At 50.5% G+C, this 14,594-nt stretch overlaps 1 long non-coding RNA gene across 1 annotated transcript; it reads right to left on the bottom strand.

Annotated features, from left to right (window-relative positions):
* Positions 1–2,170: 2,170 nt before the first annotated feature.
* Positions 2,171–8,873, bottom strand: LOC132214753 (uncharacterized). The gene is made up of 3 exons (XR_009448346.1): positions 7,284–8,873; positions 5,256–5,292; positions 2,171–3,790 (listed from the first exon to the last, which is right to left on the bottom strand). It is a non-coding gene; the product is annotated as an uncharacterized LOC132214753 (long non-coding RNA).
* Between the last annotated feature and the right edge of the window lie 5,721 nt (positions 8,874–14,594).

Genomic DNA, 14,594 nt, shown 5'->3' with positions numbered 1-14,594 from the left:
AAAGCAAAGACCTATAACCAAGATTACTCTACCCAGCAAAGCTATCATTTAATTTTTTTTTTATTGATTTGATAGAGAGGAAGGAAGAGGGGGGGGGGTGATTTGTTCTTCCACTTATTAACACATTCATTGGTTGATTCTTGTGTGTGCCCTGTCCAGGGATTGAACCCACAACTCTGGCATATCAGGACAATGCTCTAAACAACTAAGCTACCCTGCCAGGGCTACCCAGCAAAGCTATCATTTAGAATTGAAGGACAGATAAAGAGCATCTCAGACAGGAAAAAGCTAAAGAAGTTCATTACCACCAAACCAGTATTATAAGAAATGTTAAAGGGTCTTCTATTTTTTTAAACATATTTATGTGAATATTTTATTTTCCTTTTTTTTTTTTTTTTTTAGAGAGAGTGGAAGGGAGGGGGAGAGACAGAGAGAGAAATATCGATGTGAGAGAGACACATTGATTGGTTGCCTCCCCCATGCACCCTAACCAGGACCAGGGATTGAGCCACAACCGAGGTACATGCTCTTGACCAGAATCGAACCTGGGACCCTTCAGTCCACGGGCCAACATTCTATCCACTAAGCCAAACCAGCCAGGGTAAGGGCCTCCTTTAAGAAGAAAAAGAAAAGATAAAAAATATAAATAATAAAATGGCAATAAATACATATTTATCAACAATTACTGCCCAGCCAGTGGGGCTTAGTGGTTGAGCATTAACCAGGAGGTCACAGTTTGATTTCTGGTCAGGGCACATGCCCAGGTTGTAGGTTCAATGCCCAGTTAGGGGTGTTCAGGAGGCAGCCAATCAATGATTTTCTCTCATCATTAATGTTTCTATCTCTCCCTCTCCCTTCCTCTCTGAACTCATTTAAAAGAGAAAAAAACAATTACTTTTTCTTTTTTTAATCCTCACCGAAGGATATTTTAGCATTTATTTTTAGAGAGAGCAAAATGGATGGAGGAGAGGGAGGGAAGGAGAGAGGGAGATGGAGAGAGAGAGAGAGAGAAACACCAATGTGAGAGAGACACACTGATTGGTTGCCTCCTACAGGCATCCTGACCAGGGCCAGGGACAAAGCCTCCAACCGAGGTACGTGTCTTTGACCGGGAATCGAACGCACAACCCTTCAATCTGCAGGCTAATGCTCTAACCACTGAACAACTAGCCATGGCACAACAATTACTTTAAATGCAAATGGTTTAAATGTTCAAATCTAAAGACACAGGGTATAGTCAGCCTTGATTCTCAGCTTGGCCTCTCTGGGGCATCTCCAAGCCCAGCACAAGTAGCAGCCATTGCAGATTGGTCTGTAGCTTGTTCTGTGTGGGCCCCAGGCAGGGCACAGGCAGTGGCTGACCTTGCACCTCTAAGAAGGCCCCAGAGCCAGTGTGCCTGGTAGACAGTTTCAGACCACACCTAATTACAACCCTACCACTTCCATATGTGATACACTTAAGCAATGGACTTGGTGAGCACCAAAGTTCCACTGAAGCAAGTCCTGCTCCATAGGGTTGGCTCCTGCACAGCAGCTCCTCTGCTATAGTTGCAGCCAGTCCTTGCAGCCAATCAGCCTAAGGGTCAATCCCTGCCACTGACACCAAGAGCAATCAAGGCTCAGCTACCAAAGGACAGTGCACACAGTGAACACAGAGGCACACCTGGAACACCCAGCTTAGGTGACTGGGGAGGCTGTGCACAAGTCTGGGAGATGTAGCAGATCTACCTAATACAGAGAAACAAACTTAGGGAAGCAGCCAAAATGTGGAGACAAAGAAACATCTCTATATACAAAAGCCTAATATGCAAATTGTTCCGTCGGGCAGGAGTTCGACCGCTCGCTATGACATGCACTGACCACCAGAGGGCACGCACAGAACATGGCGGGCGTCGGCCCCGTGCTCCATGGTCCCGCCTGACACTTGCATCCACTGCCAGTGCTGGCCCAGCCCCAATCGCCCCAAGACAGGGCAGGGGCTGCTGGCCAGGCCCAACTGCCTCTCAGGGCTTCTCCACCTCCCCCTACTCGCACCGGCTGCTGGCAGACAGAAGACCATGGGCCGCAGTGGGGGCGCAGAGGATGGGCCGAGACCCGCTCCTGTGCCCACTGCAGCATTGCTGCCCATGGCTCCTTTCAAGGTGCATGATTTCATGCACCGGGCCCCTAGTGCCAAATAAAAGAACAGGAGACATCTCCAAAAAATGAACTAAATGAAATGGAGGCAAGCAAACTACCAGATACAGAGTTCAAAACAATGGTTATCAGGATGTTCAAGGAACTTAGTGAGAACTTCAACAACATTAAAATGGACATAGAAATAAAAAAAAAAAAATTAGAAGAAGCAGTCAGGCCCAGTCAGAGTGGCTCAGTGGTTGAGCTTCAACCTATGAACCAGGCGGTCTCACAGTTCGATTCCTGGTCAGGCCACATGACCAAGTTGCGGTCTTGGTCTCCAGAAGGGGGTGTGCAAGAGGCAGCTGATCAATGATTTTCTCTCATCATTGATGTTTCTATCTCTCTCTCCCTCTCCCTTCCTCTCCGAAATCAATAAAAAATATATTTTTAAAAGAAAATAAACTTTGACACAAATGTGTTTTTGTTTTTTGAAACAGCAAATTTTTAGAAGGTTGAAGGATTACTCTATTAGGATTGCCTCTTTGAATAAAATTCTTATGTGGATTTGAATCTATTGGAAGTTTGGCACCAGACTGAATACCAGTCTACGCCAACATTTTCTCTTTATCGTTTAGAAGCCCTGAACATGTTTTCCTTCAGATTAAAAGAAAAGACACAAACATTTTATGTTCATAATTTTGTGTTCTTTTCATAGAGAACTTATAGCACTGGACCACCTTAAGATCCCACTTCTACGATGAGCACTTCTTCTGGTGCAGGTGCTACTGTACTATTAAGGACTCACCCGGGGCATCGCTGCTGGGCACCATGTTTGCACACCTTCAATTGTCTGAAGCCATGCCGAACGTTTTCCAATGCAGGTGAACCAATTTAGGAATGGAATTGAGACCCATGCACCCCACTCTGTCCACACCTAGGAGCTAGAAGGTCTTAGTTATGTCAATGTAAGAAACATTCAAGCCTATGAAGAATTTTTGTGAGTTTATTTGAGACAAAACTGTCAATAATTGCTAGGAAGCAAAATCTCAACGGATTGAGATGATGCTCCAGAGAATGACAGTTTTGCACCTTTATACATTACAATCAAAAGAGGAAAAGTAAGTGGTTTACATGAAATCCACTGGTGATAGATTAGGGAGGTAGGAGGAAGCAAAGCAGAGAAACCTCTGGGATTAGGTCAAAAGTAAAATGATAGACACTCCTTTTACTTAGTGGGTGCAGAATAGTTAACAGTCAACAATTAACTCAATAACAATGAGGGGATTTGCGGTCTCCACAGAGTGGTGCCTGTGCTTTGAGGGGTCTGGAAAAAGGAAAATCACTTCGCCATTCCAAAGATATGTTATTATAGATGCAAAAAGACGACAGGCTCATTTAAGGTAAAGATTGACCTTTGTCAGGGAAGATACTCGTTTAGGACATGACTACCCACCAAAAAATGCTCTTTGTTAAAAAGATTCTAATTCACCTTAACCGGTTTGGCTCAGTGGATAGAGTATTGGCCCGCAGACTGAAGAATCCCGGGTTCATTTCTGGTCAAGGGCATGTACCTTGGTTGTGGGATCGATCCCCACTAGGGGGCGTGCAGGAGACAGCTAATGGATGTTTCTCCCTCATAGATGTGTCTGTCTCTATTCTTCTCCCTTCCTCTCTGAAAAATCAATAAAATATATATATATTTTTAAAAGAAGGTTTTCATTTCAGACCATCCTTTGTGGTTATTTAAGTCTCTGAGTTTGCAAGGCCACCATGCAGGCGGTGGCTAAACTAGCCAGGTTAGCATGTAACCCCTTTTAGTCCTAACACCATCAATGAAAAAGTATAATACTGTCAACTCCACCCATCCCTAGTGGCCAAACTGGTTCTCCAAGAGCTGTGTGGTAGAGGGCATGGCTTCAGACCCTCACTGTGGAAAATTCCAGTGTTGATCATCAGAAGTTAAGATATTAATATTTTACTAGTGTGCTAAGAACTTGAACGCACCTTTTGGTGCACGGGCAATGATCAACACTCCAACCAGCTCCAACTAACTCCAACCAAGCCACTAGGCCAGGGCTGCTATTTAATTTTTAAATATGATTTTTTTCCATTGTTACTATACTTCAACTTCTTATTAGTTCACATTGCTTGAAGGTACTTGATATTCTCTTTATAAAATATTTTTTATTGTTATTTTTAGAGAGAGGGAGAGACAAACATAATGAGAGAGAAACATCCATAGGTACACGTCCCCTACTGGGGACTGAACAGGCAATCTGGGCATGTGCCCTGACAGGGAATCTAACCAAAGACCTCTTGGTGCACGGGATGATCAACCAACTGAGCCACACCAGCCAGGCTTTTTATTCCCTTCTGTAGTCTGATTGGAGTAGAACACAACACTAGCCCCTTCGCTGATAAAACTACATAACAAATGACTGCAGGGTTTTTAAATTAGCTATTGCAGTGGAAAGACTCTGTGAAGCTTATATTGCATTTGAATACTTGTAATGCATTCTTTATTTACAGACAAGCTTCTAAAAACTACTGACATTCATAGTGACATTCAATGCTAAAAACAAAACACAGATAGGCTTAAATGTAGATCCTTCCTAATCATAGTGTCTTTGGTCATTTGAGCCACTGTTTTTAGTCTTTCAACTTCAACATTCAGTGCCAGGAAAAACATTCTTTTATTTTATTACTGCCAAATATGTAAATAATTCTTCTTATCAGATACTTAATCTTATTATAACTAACATATAAAGATGTAGATAAACAAATCACATTGAAAGACATTTCTTGGGATTAGAGCCACTAGTTCTAGATAAGAAACTCTTTTTATAAATTATACTCTAATCTAAAATCTGGATATATATTTCACTTCATTGGCTCAGTTTAATCAGAAAAAAATGCAAAGGGAAATTTATGACTGTGGCATACAAATGTCTTAAACCTGTTCCTACCACTGCCAACTCTGGACATCCAACCTAGAAAAGGTGTTCTCTACCACATCACTCTACATCTCAGCCATTTTATGTGTCTTCACTACACGGGTCAATCAATACTTGAAATATTTTACCATCTATTTCCTTTTCCTATTCATCAGCTATTTGAGGCAGGAGCTTTGCACTGACCTATTCAGAAGTCCCAGTTCCTGGAAAAGTGCTAGACCTATTGTGTGATTCAAAATATAGCATTAGTAGCAAATCAGAGTTGAATCCATCAATAAATATTAATATAGAAAAATTAAAAATCAGCACTGAATCAGTAAATAAATGTCAAGTAATTATATTAGAATGAAAATATACTAGTTGTAAAGTCAAATTATAATCTATTAAATTAAAAAAGCATGGTAGAGCCCAGCCTGCATAGCTGTGGCTGAATGTTGACCTATAAACCAGGTCATGGTTCAATTCAAGGTCAGGACACATGCCCCAGTTGTGGCTTGATCCCCAGTGGGAGGCATTCAGGAGGTGGCTGACCAATGATTCTCCCTCATCATTGATGTTTCTATCTCTCTCTTCCTCTACCTTCCTCTCTGAAATCAATAAAATAAATTTTTTTTGAATCCTCACCCAAGGATATTTTCTCATGATTTTTAGGGACAGTAGAAGAGAGAGGGAAAGACAGAGAGAAAAGTCGATGTGAGAGAAACACATCAATTGGTTGCTTCCTGCAGAGCCCTGACTGGGGAGGAACCTGCAACCAATGTACGTGCCCTTGACCAGAACCAAACCTGGGACCCTTTGGTCCGAAGGCTGACGCTCTATCTACTGAGCCAAACTGGCTAGGGCAATAAAACTTTAAAAAAAGAATTGTACACCTGAAACCTATATAATTTTATTAATCTATGTCACCCAATAAAATCAATGACAAGGAAAGGAGGGAGGGCGAGAGGGAGAGAGGGAGGGAGGGAGGGAGAAAGGAAGGGGGAAGAGAAAAAAGAAAAGAGAATCCACATGCACAATTTAATACCGAGTGTGGTGATGAGCTGTGTAAACTGTAACAGGAAAGAAAAAAAAAAAAGAGCCACCCTGAAGCCAGACGTGCAGCTGCATGGCCCAGCGCTTCACTTAACCTCTTCACCCATTTCCTCGTTCTGAAATTGGGTGCTGAGATCTGCCCTTACAGGCTGTGAGGGCGACATGCGTTGACATGTGGGAGTCCTGGAAGAGCACCAGGCAGCACAAAGGCTGCTGCTGTGAACCACGCTGCTGTCACCCACAGCGCGGAGTACAAGTGCCGGGAGGGGTCACAGCCGCAGGGGGAGGCACATCCACAGATAATCTCCCAAGTGCGGTGCTCAGCGGGCCAGTGTGGCCAGGAGGATCAGGGAGTGACTGACATGGGGAACTCCATGAAATAGAGACAGGCTGGGGGAGGAGGGAGCGTGAGGCCACCGAAGGGGTTTATGTTGCTCTTGTCTTTTGTTGCTAATCCTCACTGCAGGATACCTTGACCTGAATCATATCCACTGAGCCAAACCGGCCAGGGCCAGAAAGACTTGTTTTATTTTTTTAACATATTTGTTATTTATTTCAGAGAGGAAGAGAGAGAGAGAAACATCAATGATGAGAATCATCGATTAGCTGCCTCCTGCATGTCCGCTCCTGGGGATGGAGCCGCAACCATGACCTGGTTCACAGGTGAGGCCCAGCCACTGCGCAGCTGGGCAGAGGGCTTATCTTTAGAAGCGGGCTGTGAAGTGGGGTGGGGAGGGGAGGGGGGGATGAAACAGGTGGGTCTTGGAGGTAATGCTGAGAAAGCTGGTGGCATTGAGTGGGGAGCGCCCTGAAAGGTCCCGGTTCGGTTCCGGACAAGGGCACCTAACTCAGTTGCAGGCTCCTTCCCAGCCAGCGCCCTGGTTGGCGCATGGGATCCATGTGTTTCTCTCACATTGATATTTCTCTGTCTTCCCCTCTCTCCTCCACTCTCCCTAAAATCAATGGAAAAACATCCTCGGGTGAGGATTTTAAAAAGAATCTGGAAAGCGTTGATGAGAAGCGGCATCGCCTGCCTCGCTGTGAACCCTCCCCGCTTCTCTCTTGCCAGGTCTTCACTCTCCTCCCAGAAGGACGCCGAGTCTCCCGGCCGGAAGCCCTCCCGCCCCACGCCCCGCGGGCCCTCCGCGGCCGGGCTCTGCGCCTCTGCAGGCCCCTCACCTCAGCTCCCCTCCTGCTTCTGAGGCGCTGCTACTGAAGACCGCGGCCTCCGGAGCCCATGACCCGCCCCGCGGAGCGGACGGAGGAGCCAACAAACACCCAGCGGTGGATTAACCCAGAACGCGGCCGCCACGAGAGGGCGCGGAGCAGCGGGCGCTCAGCGTAGCGCGGGGGGCGGGCGGTGCAGCCGGGCGGCAGCAGCCAATCCGCGCGAGGGGGCGGGACCGCTGCGCGGGGGGAGCCCCGCCGCCACTGCCTCCCCACCGACGCCCGCCTCAACGGCCGTCCCTAGGTGCTGATTGGCTGGAAGCCGCCACGGCCTTGCTCCGATTGGCTGCTTCTCCACTCCTTCCTTGAGGAGGTGGAGAGCGTGAATCAGGAATGGCCTCTGCGATGTGACCTCCTGGAGGTGGGAGAAGTCGTTCCTGGAGGCTCGAGTCTGTGAAAGGGAGCGGGGCCTTCACGCCAGACTCCTAGGGAGTGGCTGCCTCGGGGGCCCCAGTATTCCCCGTCTTGAGACCCACACGCCGTTTCTGTACCCCCTTGTCCGGAAGGCTCGGAGGCCCCGCTGCGCGAAGGGTCCGCCCCGCAGCCTCCCCCACGCGCTGGCGATCAGCCGAGGCTGAGTTCGGGAAGAGAGCCCTGGTCCCGCAGCCACCACCCTGCAGGTGGCCACCCTTCCCTCCCGTCTTCCGCCGCTCACTCCTGCTCTCGCGTAGGCAGCCTGTGAGCAGTGAGGCTGCCTCCCCCGCACCCCCACCCCCACCCCCGCGGTCCTCCAAGGGAGTGAGCCCCAGATCTGCGGGCCCTTGACCAGGAGGCGCTCAGCACACAGGGGCCCTGGGGAACATGCGAGTGCCACAGGGACAGCATCCAGGAAACCCTCCTGCTCCCAAATGTCAGCTCACAAGCCGTGCTTGCTCACAGGAAGTGAGTGAGCTGCCAATGGTTAACCGCGGCACCTGCAGACATGCCGAGTAGAGAGCTCAAAGGCAGTACCTCCGGGGAATTTGTCTTCATTAACGTATTAAAATCATACCCAGGGAACCATTTGGGCTCCGCATACCCCAATTCTTCCCTGAAATCGGCTCCCTTGTTTTTGAAATTCATCACCCCCGTATCCCACCTTCCTACTTTAAACCCCTTAAAAGCCCCCTGACCTCCCCCTTGGGGGAGAAGGCCTATTTCTCACCCTTCTCCACTCCTGAGCAAAGAAGACACTTTCTACTCTGCTTGACCCGAGGGATCCGTCTCATTCTAGTTCTATTAGCCTGCGCAGAAGGGCCTGCATTTGGGTCACTGGCCCCAAAAGGGTTGGCAACAAGAGGGCAAGAAGAGCAAGGGGACCCCTGAGGGAGACAGCCCAGGCAGTGGGTCCAGATGGGAGAGTTCTCAGAGAACAAATTTCCTCTGCTCACCTCTGGTTCTCTTACAAATGGGGTATATTTTGCCCTGACTAGGTAGGTCACTTGGTTACAGCAGCCTCCTGATACACCAAGATTGTGCGTGTGATTCCTGGTCAAGGCACATACAAGAATCAACCAATGAATGCCTAAATAAATGAAACAAGAAATCTCTCTCTCCTCTCTCTCTCTCTCTCTCTCTCTCTCTCTCTCTCTCTCTCTCTCTCTCTCTCCTCTCTTTCAAATCAACAAATAACTTAAAAACACAACAAAAAAGGGGTATTTTTCCTCCTGCACTAGAGCCCTCAAAATAGACAATCTCAGCCTCCCACGATGCCTGACATCCAGTCCACCCTAGAAGATAGAAAAAGACTCATGTTATGCTCCCATGGAAACCAAAATGGGGTGTTCAGGTCCAAGTCCGTTGTCTCGCAAAATCGAAGAATGAAGTCACAGACAAAAATGGTTAGCAGAAGCAAAGTTTATGGAGAGAAGTCAGTCCTGGAAAAAGTGCAGCTAGGGTTCCAAAAGCAGGCCGTGTCCAGAGCTTCCATGCCATGCTGCAGCAAGGTGTAGTTCATCGTCCAAGCTAACTAAAGTCCATTAGTCCACGTGTGGAGTCCCACATGGCCATAAGACATGTGAGCTCAGGGGAGTATATCTCCTGCCACAGGAGTGTCAGGGGGCTGGGGAGAGGGCATGGCTTTTTTGCCTAGGCCCTAGGGGAAAGATACATGTTTGCTAGCTTCTGATTGGTTTTTTCAAATAATTCTGCCTTAGCAACATCCTTGGGATTGTTTTCTATGCCTCACTGCATTATGACTGGTTATCTGCAAGCTGCCTGTCTTTGCAACATCCATACTTTTTTTAAAAAAATTTTTTATTGATTTCAGAGCGGAAGGGAGCGGGTGAGAAAGATGGAAACATCAACAATGGAAGAGAATCATCCATTGGCTGCCTCCTGCACGCCCTACACCGGGATCAAGCCTGCAACCTGCTCAGATGCCCTGACGGGGAATCAAACCGTGACCTGCTGTTCATAGGTCAATGATCAACCATTGAGCCACACCAGTCCATACATTTTAAAGCTCACGTCTCCCGTACTCAACCTTCTTTCCCCATCCAGCTGGGTTGCCTTAGCAATTTTGCCTAGCTGGGTCTAGTTCTAGGTCATTTTGCCAGTCTCCGTGGTTTTTCATGGAACCAGGCGTGGTCAGCAAGCTGTATTCTACCCATGCCTGCAATGCTCCATTTCCCAGCCCCTGTGGTCCCGCCTCTCTCTTCCTATCCCTCTTCTACCTAGCCCTCTTCTTCTATCTCCTCACCTCTATATACCAGACAAGATATAAGCCACTTCCCTTTCATTTTACCTTTGGCAATGCTAGAATGTCCTATTTCATTACCTTTCCTCAGGGAAATCAGTGGCTTTTAGGATATATCTTTCTCACAGGACAATAGGCAGTGCTTGGAGAAGGGGGAAAGCACAGTTTGGGAGTGTGGGAGCTGTGGCAATGATTTGATCAGAGGAGGGAGTCCTAGGTGTGAGTGCTGATTTTCAGCCCACTCTTGGCAATAGACTTCTCTCCTTCCACACAAGGTCCTTCGTATGTTTTGCAGTGCTGAGTCCAGAGGGAAAAAATAGTTCAGAGCTGGATCTAGCAGTTTCCTCTCAGCTTTTGATACCTCCAGGCTTTCATCTGCACCCACCCAACTGAGGCTGGCTCTCCATCACCCACTCCTCCCAGCCTTTCATCATCTGAGGTCTTAGTGCCTCTTTCCTAGCTCTCCCATCCTATCTAATAAAACAGAAACATGGTAATTGGCGTACGACCGCTACCCTTTTCATTGGCTAATCAGCGAGATATGCAAATTAGTCGACAGCCAAGATGGCGGCTAATTTGCATATGTTAGCCCCAAGCCTCAGACTGAGGCTTTAGGCTGGGGCCTGGGCTGAGCCATCCAGCAATCATTGATGGCGGCAGCGGAGGGGAACCAGGCAGAGCCAGCCAGCTATGCTTGATGGCAGCAGCGGCAGGAAGCTGGGGGTGCTCGGGCCCAAGCCTAAAGCCTCCGCCAGAGGCTTTAGGCTTGGGCCAGTCCAGCCAGCCAGGGATCCTTGATGGCAGTTGCAGCGGGGAACCGGGACAGAGCCAGCCAGCAATCGGTGGTGGCGGGTTGCTGGGGGTGCCCCAGTCCAGGCCTAAAGCCTTGGCCAGAGGCTTTAGGCTTGGGCCGGGGAGGAGCCAGCCAGCGATTGTTGATGGCAGCGGCTGCAGGGAGCTGGGGGTGCCCCGGCCCAGGCCTAAACCCTCAGCCTGAGGCATTAGGCCTGGGTCAGGGAGGAGCCAGCCAGAGATCGTTGATGGTGGGGAGCATGGAGGGGTCTGGCCCAGGCCTAACGCCTCAGCCAGAGGCTTTAGGCTTGGACTGGGGCGGAGCCAGCCAGCAATAGTTTATGGCGGCTTTGGCGGGGAATGGGGCGGAGCCAGCCAGCAATCATGAACCAGCGATCCTTGATGGCCGAGGCGGCTGCAGGGAGCTGGGGGTGCCTCAGCCCAGGCCTAAACCCTCGGCCTGAGGCTTTAGGCTTGGACTGGGGCGGAGCCAGCCAGGGATCATTGATGGCGATTTTGGCAGGGAACCGGGTCGGAGCCAGTCAGTGATTGGTGGCGGGGAGCTGGGGGTGCCTCGGTCCAGGTCTAAAGCCTCGGCCTGAGGCTTTAGGCCCGGGCCGGGGGGAGCCAGCCAGTGATCAGCGGCAGGGAGCTGGGGGGGCGGGGGGCGCCGGCCCAGGCCCAGGCCTAACACTTCAACCAGAGAGGCTTTAGGCTTGGGCCGGGGAGGAGCCAGCCAGGGATCATTGATGGCTGCAGCGGCGGGAAATCAGGGCGGAGCCAGCCAGCGATCCTTGATGGCGGTGGCAGCTGCTGTGGGGAGCTGGGGGTGCCCCAGCCCAGGCCTAAAACTTCAGCCTGAGGCTTTAAGCTTGGGCCAAGGAGGAGCCAGCCAGCGATGGTGGTGGCAGCGGCGGGGAGCTGGGGGTGACCCGGCCCAGGGCTAATAACTCTCCAGAGGCTTTAGGCCCGGCAGGGGCCATACTGGCAATTGGTGTGAACTACAGAGGAAACACCTTTTCTGACTGCTGATTGGCTAAGCTCCCTGTGGTCACTGGTAATATTCTTAGTAACTTGGGTAATGAGAGTCCAAATAGGTGATCTAGGGTTTTTTTACTACACTCCTGGAGAAAAAAAGGAAGGTCTGCTGCTGGAGGATTAAGAAATGTCATATCCTGCCCTAGCTGGTTTGGCTCAGTGGGTAATGCCTTGGCCTGCCCAACACAGATTCTGGGTTCAATTCTGACCAAGGGCATGTACCTAGGTTGCAGGTTCCTCCCTGGCCTGGGCCCAGGTCAGGGCTCATGCAGGAGGCAACCAATCAAAGTGTTCCTCTCACTTTGATGTTTCTCTCTGTCTTTCCCTTTCCCCTCCACATTCTCTAAAAATCAATGGAAACATATCCTCAGGTGAGGAGAAGGAAGGAAGAAGGAAGGAAAGAAGGAAGGAAGGAGGAAGGAAGGAAGGAAGGAAGGAAGGAAGGAAGGAAGGAAGGGAGGGAGGGAGGAAAGAAGGAGGAAGGAAGATGGAAGGATGGATGGATGGATTTTTTCATGGTAAAGGGACTGGAGTCCATGTTGATGAAAACATCTTGGTGGCTGCCCTGACTGGCAGTGGCTGCAACAGTGCGGTGATGGGGCTGCGGCCTTCCCCTGATCAGCCTGGTTGACTCCCACAAAGGGAGGCCAGACTGTGGCTTAGGCCCACTCCCCAAGGGGAGCAGGGAGCAGGTAGTAGGACATCCCCTAGGGCTCCCAGTATGTGATAGGGGGCAAGTGGGGCTGAGGGACCGCCTCCCCCCCCCCCCCGCCAGTGCACAAATTTTTGTGCACCGGGCCTCTAGTCTACACTAATAAAAGAGAAACATGGTAATTGGCATACGACCGCTACCCTTTTCATTGGCTAATCAGCGAGATATGCAAATTAACTGTCAGCCAAGATGGCGGCTGGCAGCCAGGCAGCTTGAAACTAACATGAGGCTTGCTTGCCTCAGTGACGGAGGATCGTTGGAGGAAACCAACGTTCCCCGCCTGCGGCTGCAGGCCTCTGAGCGGGCAGTTTAAGAAACATTGTAACAAATACCGCCGGACTTCAGCCAGCAGATTCGCAACATTGTAAGCAAAGGCCAGAAACCTACTTTCAGCCGCGGAGGCCTAAGAGCTGGAGCCAAGCCTCAAGGTAAAGCTGGCCCAGAATAAAAAAAAAAAAGAAAAAGAAAAAAAGGAGCAGTTGGGAACTTCAGTCACTCCCAGCCTGAAAACAGCCCTCAGTCCCTCACCCAGACTGGCCAGGCACCCCAGTGGGGACCCCCACCCTGATCCAGGACACCCTTCAGGGCAAACCAGCTGGCCCCACCCATGCACCAGGCCTCTACCCTATATAGTAAAAGGGTAATATGCCTCCTGGCACCGGGATCAGCATGACAGGGGGCAGCGCCCAAACCCCCTGATCGCCCTGCGGCTCTGTGTGTGACAGGGGGCGAGGTCCCAACCCCCTGAGCAGCCCTGCTCTGTGCCTGATAGGGGGGAGCTCCCCAACCCCCCCCCCCCAGGCCCTGCTCTGTGTGTGACGGGGTAGAGCCATAACCTCCCCATCAGTCCTGCCCTGAGTGTGAGAGTGGCAGCGCCCCAACCCCCTGATCGGCCCTGCTCTGTGGGTGATAGAGGGTGGTGCCCCAACCCCCGATGGGACCTGCTCTGTGCGTGACGGGGGCAGTGCCCCAACCCCCTGATTGGCCCTGCTCTGTGCGTGACAGGGGGTGGCATCACAACCTCCCAATCTGCCCTGCTCTGTGCATGACAGGGGGCGGCGCCCCAACTCCCCAATCGGCCCTGCTCTGAGCCCGACCAGGGGCTGCACCTAGGGATTGGGCCTGCCCTCTGCCACCCGGGAGCAGGCCTAAGCCAGCAGGTCGTTATCTCCCGAGGGGTCCCAGACTGCGAGAGGGCACAGGCTGGGCTGAGGGACCCCCCCCCCCCAGTGCACAAATTTTTGTGCACCGGGCCTCTAGTCCTATATAATAAAAGCCTAATATGCTAAGTGTCTGGTCGGCCAGGCTGCCATTCAACCAATCAAAGCATAATATGCTAATGATATGCTAAAGCCACTCAACCGCTCACTGTGATGTGTACTAACCACCAGGGGGCAAGTACTCCAATTGGTAGGTTAGCTTGCTGCTGGGGTCTGGCCAAACGGACTGAGTGAGACAGGCCAGACATGCCCTGGAGCCCTCCCACGGTCCCTCCCCTGCTGACCAACCTCCCACATGCCTCCCCGGCTCCTATCATGCACTAGTGGGGTCCCTCAGCCTGGCCTGTGCCCTCTTGCAATCCATGCTGAGGGACACCCCGCCCCCTCCCTCCTCCCCCCCCCCCCCCCGCACAAGTGTACAAATTTCATGCACCGGGCCTCTAGTGTAGTAGATAAAAAATCAGACCCAAATGGATGGCTCTAGGGATTCGGATGAGAAATGTATATCCAAGCCCTGGCCACTGTGACCCAGTGGTTAGAGTGTCTGCCCGAGCACCGAAGAGTCGCAGGTTCAATTCCCAGTCAAGAGCACATACCTGGGTTGCAGGTTCCATCCCAGGGTGTGTGCAGGAAGCAACCAATTGATGTGTCTCTCTCACATGGATGTTTCTCTCTCTCCCCCTCCCTCTGTTCCACTCTTCTCTAAAAATCAACAGAAAAAGCCCAGCCAGTGTGGCTCAATGGTTGAACCAAGAGGTCACGGTTCAATTCCCAGTCAGGGTACATGCCCAGCTGGCAGGCTTGATCCCCAGTGTGGGGTGTTC

This window comes from Myotis daubentonii, chromosome 13 (genome assembly GCF_963259705.1).
Source record: "Myotis daubentonii chromosome 13, mMyoDau2.1, whole genome shotgun sequence".
Taxonomy (NCBI): Eukaryota; Metazoa; Chordata; class Mammalia; order Chiroptera; family Vespertilionidae; genus Myotis; species Myotis daubentonii.
Note: the sequence above shows the minus strand (reverse complement) of the source record. Positions and strands in the feature narration are given on the sequence as shown.